Consider the following 14,198-nt stretch of genomic DNA (forward strand, 5'->3'; position numbering starts at 1 on the left):
CACCACCGCATTCCAGCCTGGTCGACAAGAGCAAAACTTCGTCTCCAAAAAAAAAAAAAAAAAAAGAAAAGGTGGCTACTATCAAACAAACAAACAAAAATAAGTGTTGGTGAGGATATGGAAACATTGGAGAACCCTTGTGCACTGTTGGTAGAAATTTAAATGGTGCCATCATTATTGAAAACAGTATGAACGTTCCTCAAAAAATTAAAAATAGAATTGCCATAAGATCCAGCAATCTCACCTCTGGGTATATATCCAAAAGAATTGAAAGCAGTGTCTTAAAAATATGTTTGCTCACCTGTGTTCATAGCAGCATTACTCACAATAGCCAAGAGATGGAAGAAACCCAAATGTTCATCAGTGGATGAATGACTAAGCAAAATGCGGTATATACATACAAAGAAATATTATTCAGATTTAAAAAGGAAGAAAATCCTATCACATATTACCACCTGGATGAAACTTGAGGACATTATGCTAAGGGAGATAAGCCGATCTCAGAAAGACAAATTACTTTGTGCTTCCACTTATATGTGGCATCTAAAGTGGTCAAATTCATAGAAAGAGAAAGCAGAATGGTGGTTATGAGAAGCTGAGGGGAGGGTGAAAAGGGAAGTTGTTTAATGGGTATAGAGTTTCAGATTTGAAAGATGAGACTATTCTGGAGACGTTTCACAGTGATGTGAATATACTTAACACTACCAAATTATATACTTAATAATGGTTATGATAAATTTTATGTGATGGACATTCACCACGATAGAGAAAGAGAGAGAGAGCAAGGATCACCTCCTAGTGCATTTCTCTTCTTCCAAGTGTATGTGCCGCTCCCCTTTCTACCTCGTTTTGGCCATTCTTCAGTGCCACAAAACAGTTGTTTTTAAATATGTTGTCCAGTTAATCATTGTTACCCGTGAGAGGATTTGTGTGATAGAAGCTACTCAATCACCACTGAAAGAAGAACCTTCAATGAAGAATTGTAAGCAGATGGCGGTTAACATTTTTAAAAACTTACTCTGGGTGCTTTGGAGAAAATGAATTGTATTCACTATACCACTACCATGTGTTAAATAGCCATTAATATTTTGAGGATGTGTGCCCATTTCAAAGTACACTATACAAATAGTCACAGTGTAGCGTCCCTGAGCAGCTATTGATGACAGCAAACTATTGTCTTTGACCTCACAATTGCCACCAGCACGAATTCACTAATTTTTATTGTTAAACATTTCTATATAAAGATGGGAGGAGATGGAAAGCAACAAAAGCCTGAGTTCTTGGCTATTTTCTTCCTGGCCTGTTTATCTGGCACCACCGGAATATTGTGTTACTTTGCTCAGTAATCAATGCCTGAGAAGAAAGGAAGGATTTATACAGTTTCATTTGACTCTCTTCATGTATATTGATTGGAAAAACATTATGATACTGTTTTATTGCTGAGATGCTAATGTAGATGGTATTGTGTTTTGAATTTCAAATTCCACTTGTTCATTGCTGGTATATAGGAAAGTGATTAACTTTGTGTATTAACCTTGTATCCTTCCACCTTGCTATTTGGCTTATTAGTTCTAGGAGTTTTTTGTAGATTCTTTCAGATCGTCTACACAGACAATCATGTCATCTGCAAACAAGGAGAGTTTTATTTCTTCCTTCTCAAATAAGTATATCTTATACTTCGCTTCCTTGTCGTTTTGCACTAGCTAGGACTTCCAATGTTGATGTTGAAAAGGAGAGGTGACGCTGGGCACAGTGGCTCACCTGTAATCCCAGCACTTTGGGAGGCCGAGGCGGGAGGATCACGAGGTCAGGAGTTCGAGACCACCCTGGCCAATATGGTAAAACCTCATCCCTACTGAAAATACAAAAATTAGTCGGGCATGGTGGTGGGCTCCTGTAGTCTCAGCTACTCAGGAGGCTGAAGCAGGAGAATTGCTTAAACCCAAGAGGTGGAGGTTGCAGTGAGCCGAGATCACACCACTGCACTCCAGCCTGGGTGACAGAGCTAGAGTCTGTCTCAAAAAAAAAAAGAAAAGAAGTGGTGATAGGGGACATCTTTGCCTTCTTTCTGATATTAACAGGAAAGCTTCTAGTTTCTCACCAGTCAGTATGACGTTAGTGGTAGGGTTTTTGTAAGTGTTCTTTTTCAAGTTGAAGACATGCCCCTCTATTTCCAGTTTGCTGAGAGTTTTTATCATGAATGGGTGTTGAATTTTCTCAAATGTTCTTTCTGCAACTATTGATATGATCTTTTGATTTTTCTTCTTTTGCCTTTGATGTGATGGATCACCTTAATTATTTTTCAAATGTCGAGCCAGACTTAAATACTTGGGATAAATCCCACTTGGCTGTGGTGTGTACTTCTTTTTTTTTTTTTTTTTTTTTTTTTTTTTTTTTTTTTTTGAGACGGAGTCTCTCTCTGTCGCCCAGGCTGGAGTGCAGTGGCGCGATCTGGGCTCACTGCAAGCTCTGCCTCTCAGGTTCACGCCATTCTCCTGCCTTAGCCTCCCGTGTAGCTGGGACTACGGGCACCCGCCACCTCGCCTGGGTAATTTTTTGTATTTTTTTTAGTAGAGACGGGTTTCACTGTGTTAGCCAGGATGGTCTCAACCTCCTGACCTTGTGATCCGCCCGCCTCGGCCTCCCAAAGTGCTGGGATTACAGGCGTGAGCCATCACACCCGGACAATTCTTTTTATACATTGTGGGATTCAATTTGCTAATATTTTGTTGAGAGTTTTTCTATCTATGTTCATGAGAGATATTGGTCTGCAATTTTTTTTTTCTTGTAATATTTTTGTCTGGTTTTGGTATTTGGGTAATGTTGGCCTCATATAATGATTAGGAAGTATTCCCTCTACTTAAATCTTCTAAAGAGATTGTAACCAGCCTGGGAAACATAGGGAGACCGGTCTCTACAAAAAAATTTAAAAATTAGGCGGGTTTGGTGGTACATGCCTGTGGTCCCAGCTACTTGGGAGGCTGAAGCAGGAGGACCGAGTGAGCCCGGATGGTCAAGGTTGCAGTGAACTGTGATAAGGCCACTGCACTCCAGCCTGGGTGATAGAGTGAGACCATGTGTCCAAAAGAAAGAGAGAGAGATTATAGATAATTTGCACAATTTCTTCCTTAAATGTGTGGTAGAATTCACCCAATGAATTCATCTGGGCCTTGTGTTTTCTGTTTTGGAAGATTACTAATTACAATTCCATTTCTTTCATAAGCAGAAGCCGGCTCAGATTGTCTATTTCTTCCTATGTAAGGTTTGCCAGACCGTGTCTTTCAAGGAATTGGTCAATTTCATTAGGTTATCAAATTTATGTGCATAAAGTTTTTCATAATATTCTTTTATTATCCTCTTAATGTCCATGGGGTCTATAGTGATATCCCCTCTTTCATTTCCAATATTAGTAATTCGAGACTTTCTTTTTCTTGGTTAGCCTGGCTAGAGGCTTACTAATTTTATTGATTTTTAAAGAACCAGTTTTTTGTTTCATTGATTTTCCTTATTGATTTCCTATTTCCTATTTATTGGTTTCTGCTCTAATGTTTCTTATTTTTCTCCTCTTACTTCAGATCTAATTTGCTCATCTTTTTCTAGTTTCCTAAGGTAGAAGCTTAGTTTATTTTTAGTTGTTTTCTTTTCTAAAATATGTATTCACTGCTATAAGTTTCCCCCTGGGCACTGCTTTTTTTGCTTACCACAAATTTTGACAAGTTGTATTTTCATTTAATTCAAAATATTTTAAACATTTTCTCAAGATTTATTCTTTGAGCCCTGTGTTTTTTAAAAGTGGATTGTTTACTCTCCAAGTATTTTGGGATTTTTCATTCATCTTTTTGTTATTGATTTCTAGTTTAGTTTCACTGTGGTCTGAGAGCAGACATTGTATTATTTCTCTTCTTTATATTTGTTAAGGTGTGTTTTACGGCCCAGAATGTGTTCTATCTTGGTGGATGTTCCAAGTGATCTAGAGAAGAATGTATATTCTCCTGTTGCTGATGAAGTAGTTGATACATGTCAATTATATCCAGTTGATTTGCGGCACGGTTAAGTTCAGCTATGTTCTTACTGATTTTTCCGCTTGCTGACTCTGTTTATTTCTGATACAGAGGTGTTGAAGTCTTCAACCACAATAATAGATCCATCTCTCTCTCTGCAGTTCTATCAGCTTTTGCCTCACGTACTTTGGTGTTCTGTTGTTAAGCATATACACATTAAGGATTGTTATGTATTCTTGAAGTGGCTCCTTTATCATTATGCACTATGCCTCTTTATCCCTGATAACTTTTCTTATTCTGAAGTCTGCTCTGTCTGAAATTCATGTAGCCATTCCTGTTTTCTTTTGATTCTTGTTAGCATGGTATATATTTCTCCATTTCTTTATTTTTAATCTAATCTATAGGTTTCTTTATATTTAAAGTGAGTTCCTTGTTTACAACATATAGTTTGGTCTTTTGACAATCTCTGCCTTTGAACTGCTATATTTAGACTATTGACATTGAAAGTGATTATTGATATAGCTGGATTAATGTCTATCAGATTTGTTGCCATTTTCTATTTGTTCTCCTTATTTCTTGTTCTTTTGTCTTCCACCATTTTTCTGCTTTTTAAAATTGTGGTAAAAAACACATAATGTGAAATCTACCTTCTTAACAAAATTTAAAATACACAATATGATATTGTCAACTATATACACATTGCTGTACAGCAGATTGCTAGAACTTTTTCTTTTTTCTTTTCTTTTCTTTTTTTTTTTGAGACAGAGTCTCGCTGTGTTGCCCAGGCTGCAGTGCAGTGGTGTGATCTCGGCTCACTACAAGCTCTGCCTTCCGGGTTCAGGCCATTCTCCTGCTTCAGCCTCCCAAGTAGCTGGGACTACAGGCGCCCACCACCACGCCCATCTAATTTTTTGTATTTTTTTTAGTAGAGATGGGGTTTCGCCGTGTTAGCCAGGATGGTCTCGATCTCCTGACCTCATGATCTACCCGCCTTGGCCTTCCAAAGTGCTGGATTACAGGCGTGAGCCACCGCGCCCGGCCCTATTTGTGATTTTTTTTTTTTTGAGGAAACCTCAGTACTGCTTTCCGTAACGGCGACATGATTTTTACATTCTCACCAACAGTGCGCAAGGGTTCCAATATCCTCACCAATCATCATCTCCGTATCCTCATCAGTGTTACTATTTTCTGTTTTTTTGATGGTAGCCATCCTAATGGATGTGGGTGATATTTCATTGTCGTTTTGATTTGCATTTCCCTTGTCATTAGTGATGTCAAACAACTTTTAATATACCTGTTGACCATTTGTATGTCTTCTTTGGAGAAATGACTGTTAAGTCCTTTGCCTACGTTTTTGTTTGTTTGTTTGTTTGTTTGTTTGTTTGTTTTGAGACAGAGTCGCTCTGTTGCCCAGGCTGGAGTGCAGTGGTGTGATCTCTGCTCACTGCAAGCTCTGCCTCCAGGGTTCCCGTCATTCTCCTGCCTCAGCCTCCTGAGTAGCTGGGACTACAGGTGCCCGCCACCACGCCTGGCTAATTTTTTTTGTATTTTTAGTAGAGATGGGGTTTCACCGTATTAGCCAGGATGATCTCAATCTCCTGACCTTGTCACCTGCCTGCCTTGGCCTCCCAAAGTGCCGGGATTGCAGGTGTGAGCCACCACACCTGGCCCTTTGCCTATGTTTTAATGGGTTGTTTATTTTGTTTATTTTTTTCTGTTTTGGGTATTGCGTTGTAGAAGTCTTATATTTTTAAAATATTAATCTCTTATTATATATATAATTTGCAAATATTTTATCCTGTTCTATGTGTTCCCTTTTCATTCTGCAGATTGTTTTCTTTGCTGCACAGGAGTGTTTTAGTTTGCTGTCGTCCCACTTGTCTGGTTTTGCTTTTGTTGCCTGTGCTTTTGGTGTCCTATCCGTTGCCTTTTGTGGTTTTAATTGAGCATTTTACCTGATTCCGTTTTATTCTTCTTTTTTGCCCGGTTGTTGATGAGAAGTTGGAGGTAATTCTTATCTTTGTTCTTCTATAGATAAGGTGCATTTTCCTCTGGCCTCTCTCAAGACTTTTTCTTACTTTTGAATTTTCTGCAGTTTCAATACAATCTGTCTAAATATAGTTGGTTTCTGTTTTATGTTTTGGTTTTTTTTTTTTGCATTTATCCTGCTTGTGTTCTCTGAGCTTCTTAGATCTGTGGATCTGTGGTTTAATGTCTGACCAAACACAAATTTGTGGAAATGTTCAGTCATTGTTGCTATTGTTGCTTGAAATATTGGTTCTGTTCATTTCTTTCTTTTCCTTCTGATAGTCCCATTATATGAATGTTACACCTTTTGTAGTTGTCCTGCAGTTGGTGGATTTTTCTCTTTTTTTCCCCCAGTCTATTTTTTTTGTGTGTTTTCATTTTGAAAGTTTCTATTGACATATTCTCGAGCTCAGGGAATTTTTTCCTTAACTGTGTCCAGTCTACTAATGAACCCACCAAAGACATTGTTTCTTTCAAATCTCTAGCTTATTTTTTTATTTCTTATTTATGTCTTTTTTTGAGATGGAGTCTCGCTCTGTCACCCAGGCTGGAGTGCAGTGGCGTGATCTCGGCTCACTGCAAGCTCCGCCTCCCGGGTTCACACCATTCTCCTGCCTCAGCCTCCTGAGTAGCTGGGACTACAGGCGCCCGCCACCACGCCCGGCTAATTTTTTGTATTTTTAGTAGAGACAGGGTTTCACTGTGTTAGCCAGGATGGTCTCGATCTCCTGACCTTGTGATCCACCCACCTCGGCCTCCCAAAGTGCAGGGATTACAGGCGTGAGCCACCACGCCCGGCCATCACTAGTGCTTTTTAACTCTACCCTTTTTTTTGCTTTTTTCTTGGAATTTCCATCTCCGCTTACACTGCTCATCTTTTTCTTACATGCTGTCCACTTTATTTACTAGAGCTCTTCACACATTGATCATCATAGCTGTTTTAAATTCCCGGTTTGATCATTCCAATATCCCTATTGCATCTGAGTCTGGTTCTAATGCTTTTTCTGTCTCTTCAAATTGTGACTTTTGCCTTTTAATATGTCTTATAATTTTCTTGATAGTTGGACATACTGGATAGAAGGAACTGCTGTAAATAGGCCTTTAGTGTGTGGTGGCAAGGCATGAGAGGAGAGTAAACATTCTATAGTCCTCTGGAGTAGGTCTCAATCTCTTAGTGAACCTGTGCCCCTGGGCTGTGAACCTCACAAGTGCATCTCAGTCCCCACACCCTGCACTTGGGTGAGACAGAATGATTAGAGGAGGCTGGAGTTGGGTAGATTTCCTTTTCCCCAGTTTAGCTAGGTTCTGGTAAAACCCCAATATTTTAGGCTCTTTTAGAACAGTTTCTCTTGAGGGGAGACAGAGTACTCTGGTGTATTTCAAAATGATTCTTTTCACCCTTTACCTGCTAGGAATACAAGGGACTTTCCTCTGACATTCACTGTAAGAACTGGTGGAGCTCCTGCGGTAAAACACAAAAAATGTGGTTCCCCTCTATGGTTGGGTCCCACCGGAGTGTTTAGCTTTCAAACTTGTCCACACTGAGCCTGCAGTGATTTGTCAGTTACAGCTTAGTTTTCCAAGGCGGGCATTGGTTCCTGCAGTGGTTTCTGTTAGTAGGTTCCAGCTCCAGTTAGGTTGTCATTCTCTGTATTCACCTGTCTCTCCCATTTTGGGGGCAGCAGTTTACCCTATGATTTCACATCCCTGATAGTTTTAAGAAGAATTATTGATTTTTTTAGTTTGTTTATCTTCTTACTTATTAGGACAAAGTGGCAACTTCTAAACCCCTCACATACTGGTCTGGAAACTTGAAGTCTATACTAACTTTTTCATCAGTCTGGTTCACATCCTCCTTTGACCTTCAGAGTAGTCCTTAAGCAAGTAATTGCTATTTCTGCCACAGTGTTAGGTAGCAGCTGAAATGTAAGCATCACATAGCCACAGTCTACGGAGTTCACCAGATCAGCTTTCCTGGAGGAAATTATCTTAGATCAGTGGTAGTTCTCAATTGGGGACACTTTGCCCTCTAGGGAACGTTTGGAAATGTCTGGAGACATTTTTACTTGTCACAGCTGGCTGAGGAAGGTACGACTGGCATCTAGCAGGTAGAGGATGCTACTAACCGTCTTACATTGCACAGGAGAACCCTCCACCACCAAGAATTATCCTGTCCAAAAATGTCAATAACTCGGAGATTAAAAATCCCTGTCCTAGACAAACTTGGAGGTTTTCTTCTCCTACTCCCACCCCACCCCTCATCTTCACTTCCACCCGTGTTGAGCTAACTCAATGCCTTCAGTGCAATTTTACAACTTTGAAATCCACCTTTTCTCTTGATTATTTTTCGGTCTCATCACCGTAATCAGCATGCCAACACTTTCCTGAGTCTCTACTGGCCACCAAGAGCAGGCTCGTTACCTTGTTATCTTGCTTCATTCATTCTCATCAAGTATTAATTGAACCCTTACTAGATGCCAGGTACACCACTGAGACAGTGGAAGGGAAAGCCGTCCCTGTTTTTATAGATGAGGGAGCTGAAGCTCAGAGAGTGAAGTATCCCAAACCACACAGCTCACAACTGGCTTGCCCGCCGGACTTTGAGGTCGTGGTCTTTATAGTATGCCAAGCTAGTGCTGCACGTGCTGAGAGAAGCCACCATAACCCTTCTGTCTTCTGGGATTCGTGGGTGCCCAGATGCTCTGTCTAATTGAGGCTAGCACTCAGTGTCTGCCAAAATTGGGAAAACCAGGGCAGGACTGAGGAGGTGACACCATCAGGGCAGGGAGAGGAACAGAACCCCAATGTTCCGAGTCCCCACCCAGGTGCTCTGCAGGCCTCCCAGAGAGTGTGAATGGGTTTTGATGGGGATAATAGTCTCTCCAAATACACTCTCTGCTAGTCTTTCCTATTGAGCAATTCAGCTTTCAAATGCTCGGTACATTAGACCAAAGGATGGGTGTTTTGTCTTCTTTTTTCCCTGCCTTTTTCTTTTTTAGGGAAAGCAATTTGCTCCTTTCTGATTTAGAATGAGATCTGGCAAGTAAGTGCTTGTTCTCCCTCCTTCCCTTGTTCCCCCACTCCCTCCCCACCCTTCAGTTTAAAAAAAATCTTGGGGGGAGAGAGGGGGAATAAGAACACAGGATCCATGCTAAGCAAAACTATTTGCATAAGCTGTACACTTGGTCCTTAGAGCCTGAGCTGATCTAACCTATGACAAATTCCTCTGTCTCGGCTACCTGCCAGCTGCGTTTTCATCGGGGCTGGCAAGACAACTGAAGTCTACATTCTGTACTAATTAACGACCTTCAGGGGAGAAGACCACCAATTGCAATGCCAGCACACTTCGCTTGTTAAAGGGGACAGGGGGCCTTGTTGGACAAGACCCAGGCTTTTTTCTTTGGGTGGTGGGCGGGTAAGCAGGCCAGGAAGGGTGAGGGGTGGGCTGGGGGTGGGGGGTGCAGTAAACAGACCAGAAAGACAAACTCCAAGTTGTAGTAAGAGTTGGGAAGGCATCTGCACATGCCAGAACATTGTAGTGAACCCTGGGCTTCTGCAAGGTAACTCCACAGCAAGTAGAAAGGGGTCTGGGGGAGAGGGGCTCTCTTGTGGGGAAAGGAGTTCCGCTGACCTGAGGGTTGCAGGTGGAGCCCGCACTCTCACGGGTAGCCTTGTTTAAAAAACCCAGGGCTGCCTTATCTGGCTGGCTCCATGGTGGCAAGTGCCCTGGGGCCTGCCAGCCACACCCGCAGCACAGACAGTCATCAGCCTTGGTGGCAGCACCTTCATCTGGTGAAAAGATCAGAGATGTGTTGTTACAAGCCACACAGGGAGAAAAATCAGATTCTGCTGATTTCATTTTTCTCTATTCTTGTGGGGTGAGAGTAGGGATGATGAGAGGACTCTCTTAAAGAACACTTGGGGCCGGGGAAGAATCCCTCATGATCTCACCCTATAACCTGGCCGCTCATCTTGCATTCTGCTGCACGCTGGCCGGCCTTTGGCCATGTCACGTGAACTCCTGGAGCCATTCTTCTTTCTTCTTTGCCTGGATGGAGAGGGCCTCCACCTATAACACATTAGGACCTGAAGGGACCCTCAGCGGTCATTTCACCAAGCCTCCTGGCTCAAGGATTAACTTCTTAGACACTAACCCCAGATGGATGGTGACACTGTCAGCTTTTAAAGAATGAAAGGGGATTCCCCAGTGTCCTCTTCTTCCCAGTCACGTGTTGCACGGTGTTTGGAGTCTCTCTGTGAAGAGGATGTGGGCAAAGTGCTCTTGGCTAATGCTCCTTTTTCCAGGACCTCCCGCCCACCTGCTCAGCAGTGCCCTTTTTCCTGGAGAAGAAGCTGAGCTCTCTCTCTTCCATCACCGACTTGCCACCCTAATCACCAAAGCCTCTTACTCGAAACGAGTGAGTTCATTTCTTGCAGGCACATCCATTTGGACCATGAAGAATAAAAGGGGGGCCAATTGTCCTTTCCCCCAGGAGGACCCTGGAGTAGAAAGATGGGGTGCCCCTCTGCTCACCCCTTGCTCCTGCAGCCCCCCCAGCCCTGTATCACCAGCCCTATGCTTCATTAAGGGAGCACAATGTGTCCTCGTGGTCGCCTGCCAGCCGGGATGTCCTGTGTGACAGCAGATGCAAAGAGAATGAACAGGCGGCTGAAAGGGCTGGAGACAAAAAGAGCACATTGTCCAGAGCTCTGAAAGGGCTGCCTGAGAGGGGACATATGCATCTGAAAAAAATACCCCAGTGAGTCTCCCCCCCGCCAGCCTCAGCCCGCCCTCACCCAAACCTTCAACTGATACTGCACAATGATGTCTCCAAGCCAGGCAGGGCCAGGCCAGCTCCAGGCTGACAGCAGGCATGGGGCGAGTGAGTGAGTGTGGAGGGAAGGGTCCCAGGCACAGGTTCCCTCAAGGAAAATTCACTACCCCTGTAACCTGTCTGCTCTTGAATCATAGAAGACTGTCATGGAATCACAGCGTCACCTAATCACAGAAGACTGGAGCTGGGAGTGTCTACAGAAATCACTGGCTTAACCTCTTCATTTGACAGGTGAAAAGGGTAGACGACTCGCAGCAGTGGACAGTAGAGGCAGAGGCTGCCTGGGCACCCAGATCTCCCACTTCCTGATCCAGTTTGGGTGTCACAGCGACACATCCAGAGGATGATGATGGAATTTCCAGAAGAGATAGGTGTCCTCTCTGAACCTCTCTTTGCTTCTTTGTCAGGGTATGGGGCCAAAACCCAACCTGGAAAGTGATTGTGTCACACCCATAAGAATCCCAGGGCTTGGTTGGATTTCTGAGGTTGGGAGTCCAAGAAATGGGAGAAGAAGGAAAGGCTAGCTTGCAAACAAGCTGTTATTTTGTGAAAGATGACTTCACGGTTTAGCAAAAGGGGTTTACAGGTCAAATATAAGACTCTTAAGTTCTCTGCTCTGTTTGGTGAACTTGGGCAATTCACAAAACTTCCATAAACCTGAACTTCAACATTGGAAATTCAGGACTAATTCATCCTAATGCCAATGCCAATGTTCTTATCAATACCAATTCTGGTGCCAACACGAATGCTAGCAATATCTTCCCTGTCTCTGCTAGAAAGCCACTTGAGGATCTAATACATTACTATAGGTAAAAGCTCTTTGGAGACCACAGAGCACTGTAGAAACCAGAATATTACTTTCAACATTAAAAAGCGTGGGGGAAACTGTCGTTGCCTGTGGCCATAATCCTTTGTAGGATATTTCCTAAACCAGCAAATGCTTCTTGACTTCTGCTTTTTGGAGGAGGGGAGGAGGATTTGATGGGAGTCAAGATTCTTTTTAAAAATCCATTGTAAATTTGAAAAGACCTCTTTTTAAACATAATGAGCAAAGGGGCTTTCTAGAAAGCTAACCCTCCTGGGCAAGGAAGGAGTCTGTGGGATCACCCTCCATTTAATCTGTCTCCAGTGAGTTTTCTGACGTGAGAAAGTTCCCCCTCCACCTGGGGCCACTTCCTCTTTTCTCCTCAACCCCTCCCAAGGTATCCTTAAGTGGACCCCACAGACTCAGACAGCATCTCCCCGGGAAATGAGCTCACCGCCTGTGTGCGAGCAGATGTGGGGAAGTCTGTGTGGTCTCTCACAACAGCTGTTCAAAATTCTTTTCCCCTGAAAGTTTCCATTCTGTATATGGGGAGGTGGGCAGGGGGGAGGGTAGGCAGACAGGCAAGGAAAGAATGTGAGCTCTCCACCCTGTTTTAGAGCTGCTTTGTTTCTTTGAGATCTCAATGTTTCAGAGACATTGTACATGCTGGAAGATGTCATAAATGAGTTTATTTTGTTCCAGATGTATGACACCAGGATCTCCGATTTGGATTATTCACATTGTGTTGCCATGACAACACACACACACACACACACACACACACACACGCACACACATGCTAGTGTCCCAAACTGTGCCTGGCCCTGGAGAGGAAACAAGGGGACTAAGAGAAATACTTTTTCTTTCAAAGGAATTTCCCATTTTGAAGTCAAATAACATATTTCCAAGCCGGTTGGAAGCCAAGTCCATGCCACACTGCCCAGAACCCAGAGCAGAGGGAGTGCCCTTTGGACTGGGGTGGCCAGAAGAGGCTTTGTGGAAGAGGTGGGACTTGAGCTGCCTGGGGAGGAGGAATAACTTAGGCAGAAAGGCAAGAGGCATCCTCAACAAGGTGGTAAGGGTGAACACAAGTGGGGAAGTGGGGACAAGCTGGTTCTTCTCATCCACATGCACCCTACACATGTCCAGATGTCTTAAGTAGACATCCCGGAACTGAGTATCATTCCTGGAACCGAGAAGGCCAATGGAGAGCCAACAGGTCTATACTCCATCCCCGAACTAGGATTCTGACATCATCCTTTCTCATTTGTAAAGTGTATTCAAGAAAAGTGTTCCAGAATCTTCAGTAGGTTGTTCTGGAGTTTTATGTTTTGACAGATCTTCTGTCATATTTACTTTTGATCCTTTGGCAGCCTGATGTTCACAACCTAAAAGCAGATCTTAAATTTATGGAATGCAAGACCCCAAAGAGTTACTATAGGCTGAAAGGGCCTCACTCAGCCAACACTACTGAACACCTGCTGTGTGCCAGGCTACATATCAGGCTCTAGGAATTCAGAGGTAAATTAGGGTGCTCCTGCCTTCGAGATGCAGTATGGCAAATAATTAGGCATAATTTCAGAAAGTCAATGACAAAATGTAGGCTGAAAACTGCACAAGAAAAAGTTACTAATTCTGCTTGGAGGTTGGGGATGTTAAGAAAGGTCTGACAGAGGAGGCTCTAGTTGTGCTGGATTTTGAAGGATGAATAGGGATTTGTCAGGTAGACAAGGGAGGAAATGGCAATCTGGGTGCAGGAGTCAGTAGGTGCAACTGGGTGAAGAAATGGACAAGGATGCCCTTCTTTCCTCCGGGACCTTGCTCTCACACTTAACATATAGTCAATTAGCATACACCAAAAGAATAATTAATAAATGCAGAAACCACCTAGCACTTCACAGGGAGTATGAAGACCTTATCGGTGGACCCAAGACAGAATGCCTGAGACTAATACCAAATGTGTGCATTTCTAGCAGCATGCCCAGGATACTGAGAGCACTGGATCATTCCATTATTCATAGACCACCCTGAGCAAAGGGACACCAAGCTGAGCTCATAGATGCTTTAGCCATTTCCATGAAATCCAGACACCAAGAGGAGGGAATGCAGGGTTGATGTGATGAAAAAGAGTCACATCTGTCTAGGTGTGTCCCTTGCTCTGTTCTCAAGTGTTTTGATTATAGCATCTAAGTTTGTTTTCTCAACCGCACTGGACTGAAGAGCAACACTATATGATGATATTTGTTACTGCAATAGGGATAGTCATGACGGAAACTTACTGAACTCTGTTCAGAACGCTTTGCATTTATGAACTCACTTAATCCTCACAATTCTGTGAGGTGAGAGCGATGAGACACAAGGACACTGAAGAGTCGGGTCAAGCAACCTGCCCAGGCCCGGGGCACACGGGTGCTGATTCTGTGATCATGTACTGCTCATCGGACCCTGAGGACATGAGGGCAACACAGGACAGGGACCACCATCATATAGTCCAGACTTCCACATGGCTCGTGTCAGTAGCCTAGACCA

This window comes from Macaca nemestrina, chromosome 10 (genome assembly GCF_043159975.1).
Source record: "Macaca nemestrina isolate mMacNem1 chromosome 10, mMacNem.hap1, whole genome shotgun sequence".
Classification (NCBI taxonomy): Eukaryota; Metazoa; Chordata; class Mammalia; order Primates; family Cercopithecidae; genus Macaca; species Macaca nemestrina.